The 4,134-nt window shown below is 62.1% G+C and overlaps 1 long non-coding RNA gene across 1 annotated transcript; it reads left to right on the top strand.

Annotated features, from left to right (window-relative positions):
- The first annotated feature begins 2,454 nt into the window (after positions 1–2,454).
- LOC123607609 lies at positions 2,455–3,642 on the top strand. Its single transcript, XR_006716801.1, has 2 exons — positions 2,455–3,137; positions 3,536–3,642. It is a non-coding gene; the product is annotated as an uncharacterized LOC123607609 (long non-coding RNA).
- The last annotated feature ends 492 nt before the right edge of the window (positions 3,643–4,134 follow it).

Here is a 4,134-nt window from a genome sequence, read left to right as displayed (position 1 = left end):
GTCCTGCTTTCTCACTCTCAAAAAAAATACATATATTTTAAAAAATAAAAAATAAAAAGACTATATACATCACATGCACGTTCTGTACTGCCATTCACTATTTTGTGAGAATATATTTGCTGAACATTGGAAAAGAGAATTAAAGGCAACTCTAACATTTTTTTTTTTTTTTAATGTTCATCACAGCTGATTCATAGTAGCTGAAATGTAAGATTGGGCCAAACAGCCAACGGCAGGTAGATGGACGAGGAAACAGTAGTACACTCATACAGTGGCATCTCCAGGAATCAAAAGAACAGTGATAGCACAGCCTGCACGAATCGCAGAAGCGTGGATCTGTTTGAAGCGGACTCAAACGAGTCACAAGAGAGTGCATCCACGCTTTTAAGTACTACCCCATTTTTAAGTCCGAGAGCAGGCAGAGCTGATCTATGGTGAGAAAAACCAGAACAGCGTTGTTTTTCTCTAGCGTGTTGGAGTCGGTCTGGCCTCAGCCTCAATTGCAGGGAGCCTGCTTGGAGGCTCAGGGTCCGCTCTCATCTCCGACCCTAAGACCAGGTTTGGCCACGCCCCGCGGGCGGGGCGCTGGGAGCAGGGCGGGCACACGGGAGGCAGGCGCTGTGCGCTTCTGACCGCGCGGGGGCGCTGTGGCTTCGCAGTCACGGGCTTCGCGCCGCCGTGGGGAGGCGGTCAAGACCCCCGGGAAGCGACAAGGGAGAGGGACTGGCACTGTCCTCGCAGCCGCTCGCCTCTGGGACACCGCCGCCCACCGGATAGGCCGCAGCCGGGCCCCTCGCCCTTCCCCTCGCCTCGCCCGCGCTGTGCTCAGCCACCCGGGCTTCCCGCCTACTACCCGCCTCTCCCCCATCCCGGCCTGGGGCCGCTGGCCTCCCCTGCGCTCCCGTCGCTTCCTCTGGGAAGCCCTCCAGACGCCTGCCTGAGCACCTGACTTACGGCTCCTTTCTGTCAGTTTGTCAATGGGTGGGTAGGCTGGCGTCTGTCTCCGAGGCTGACCGTCCCAGGCAGCCTGGCTCTTTCCCCAGCAGAGGCCTGGGGACGGGTCACCTCGGTGGGCATCTGTGGATTTTGGCGCTGGCGGTCCGCAGGCTCTTCTCAGTCACCTGGTGTGGCACGGGCGGGGCAGACGGGGTGAACCCAGGACGCCGAGCTGAAGGCGGGTGTCGTGCAGGGGAGCGCGGTGATGCGTGCCCTACAGACGCAGGGCTGGCGAGAGGGCAGGGGCCAGGGAGCTGGCGGGACACCACCCGCGAGCCTTGTGATCTGTCCCCTGGGCCGTGGGGACCTATGAAAGGGTTTTGAGTAGGGGACTGACTGGTTCAGGTCTGGAGTTTCCAAAGATGGCTGGGACAGTGGGGACAGGCCTGCAAAGGCCCAGGAGGCTGGTGGCCCTGGTGGCAGAGGCCTGGAGGAGTCTGGGAGCAGAGGTCACATTAGCTGTCCCCCCTACTCTCGGCCCTCCCCGCGCTGTCAGACCCGCACTCCGCCACCCCCTCGGTGACCCCTGTGCCCCAGTGTGAGAGGGCGGTGTGCTGTGCGCGAGACCCGCCGCAGGTGGCACGGCGGGCTTGGCGGGCCCCTGGGGGCACCCCCGCCGCCGGCGCGTCCCTCCGCTGCGGGGTCCGCGCGCCCGCGCCCTGGCGCCCTCCCCGCCGCTGCCCGCGTCCCCATTAATCACGCGGCGCTGACGGCGCCGATCTGCGCGCGGGCGGCGTGACGGGGACGGTGACGGCGGGTGACGGAGCGGGCAATCGGCGGGCGCCCATCGGCCCATCTTATCGCGCCGGCCCAGCCGCCGCCCGCCGCGCGCCGCCCATTGATCGCGCCGGGCCGGGGCCGGGGGTCAGCGCGGGCCGGGCCGGCCTGACAGCCGCATCCATCGCCGCCCAGACGCGCGCTGATGGCGGCACGGGCGGCGCGGCCCGGCCATTAATCACCGCGCCTGCCGCCGAGTGACGGGGAGGGGCGACAGGGCCAGCCGGGCCGACTGCCAGCCCCCGCGGCCGGCCCACCCCTTCCCCACCACCCGGCCCTGCTGCGCGCTTCTCCCCGCACCCTGGGCTGCCCGGTGACCCTGCCCCGGCCTCCGGCTGGTCCCTAGGGGGCTGCTGGCCGGGGATAAATGGGAGGGGGGAGGGGTGTGGAGTGGGGAGCGCCGAGCAGGTGCGCCCAGGTGGACCCTGCTCTGCTTCTGGGCTACGCGGCCTCCCAGAGACCAAAAGGGAGGGCTGACCTGTCCTGACAGCCGCCGGTGCTTGGCTGGAATCAGGAGGCAGCCATTTCTGCCCTCTGGCTGCTCCAGCCCTGTCTGGGCCTCTGGGGGTGCAGGGCCCAGGGGCCCAGTGAGGGGCAGCACAGGCTTCGGGAAGTTGTGAACACTGAGGAAAAAGCTCCTGCCTTTGCAGGTTTCCAGAGCCCTGAGCAGGGCTTGTCCTTCTGGGCCTAACAGAAGAGTCCAGCCACCTGGGATTTCTAGGCCTTGCCAAGGGCCTGCTCCTCCGATAGGGAAGGGCAGAGCCTAGCCAGCTTCTGCCTCCTGTTGGGCAAAACCGTGACCTTCTCTTCTCCCAGGAGATAGGGAGGGATCCGGCGCTCCTTCTGAATTTTACTTACCTGGAGCGCCCGATGCAGCCACACATCACTTCACCGTGTCCCCACATCCATCGATGGGACACGGCTGCCCCCATCTCATAGATGCGGAAGCCAAAGCTCAAGGACCAGAGGGACCACCCTCATCGGGACCGAGGGCCTAACCCAATCAAAAACACATCCCTGTGCATCATGCCCCCAGACCCAGATGCTCCGGACTCCCACCTGTCGCCTGACTGGGATCCCTCAAGAGCTGCTCGGGCCGGACCAGCTGCCCAGCCCAGGGCAGGCTCTGGGGGCCCCCGAGGACTGCTGGGTGACCAACGTCTGCTGCTTTCCTGGCAGAAGCCTGCTGACGCTGGGCTCAGACATGGGGGCCACCAGGGAGTCCACCCCCCACCGCTGTGCAGCTCTGTTTTGCTTCTTGTTTGCTAACCAAGAAGTCACTTTCTGGTGTGACACCATCTATCTGTTCAGTCCTTAAAAAACATGATATCCTACGAACCAATGTAGGAAGCGCACCCTAAGAGGTGTGTGTGGCCGGGGCAAAGGCATGTGGGCTGAGAAAATGGAGGGGGACAAGGGGACTTCCCAGACAAGGGACGCTCTGTCTTTCAGGAGCCCTTCCAGCTCTCACATGCATCTCTGCATCTCAAGGGCCATTAGCTCTCATCGGGGAGCTGGGATTTACATGCCAACAACTTCCCCTCAGCCACCCAATCAACTTGGGCAAGCCGGGAGGCCCCCAGGAGAGCCTGGGCCCAGGGCTCTGAATACCAGCTGACCAGCCCCCCACCCTGCCTCACTTTAATATTACAACAATTTTTCACACCGGAGCTGAAATAGTGCAAAAAATGGGGCTGCTGTAATTGTTGTTAGATTGTGTGTCAGCCTGATAAGATGTAACAAATATTTTCCTCCCCACCAGGGTCTGTTTCCCTCTTGGTAATGGATGGAGAAACTTCTCATAGTCGGCGAGGGATCGGTCGTAAAAACTTCGCCTGGAAGATTAATGTAACAATCAGGGGCCTTGCTGGAAAAAAATAGGAGGAAAATTAAAATAACCCAACCTTCGTACCTATCCAGAACCATCTCCCTTACTGGAGCACAGATGAGGGAGGTGGGCCAGCTCCCTGGGTGGCTCCAAGGCCAAGATACCTGAGGAGCAGAAAGGCTGTGACACCACCCCCCTCGCCCCCTCCCCCCCCCCAGCCCCCCACTCCTCTGCGCTCTGGCCATCCGGGATTCCCTGAGCAGTGGGGAGGGAGCTGTCCTAACCTGGGCCTGAGAGGTTTGCCAGCACTGCCGCTCCTTAAACACTGGAAAAGGTTTGGGGGCCAGGGGAGGAGGTCCGGCAGGGGCAGAGCCTGCTCTCGACCTCTGGGACATCTGAGGCAAGTCACTGTCCTCACACCGGACCCTGCTTGCCTCACCTGCCTGGTACAGAGGTCAGATCTTGGAGGCCTCCCCAACAACTCCACACGGAGCAAGGTGGTTAGCCCACAGGGGTTAGGAGCACGCACTCAG

Source organism: Leopardus geoffroyi, chromosome A2 (assembly GCF_018350155.1).
Source record: "Leopardus geoffroyi isolate Oge1 chromosome A2, O.geoffroyi_Oge1_pat1.0, whole genome shotgun sequence".
Taxonomy (NCBI): Eukaryota; Metazoa; Chordata; class Mammalia; order Carnivora; family Felidae; genus Leopardus; species Leopardus geoffroyi.
Note: the sequence above shows the minus strand (reverse complement) of the source record. Positions and strands in the feature narration are given on the sequence as shown.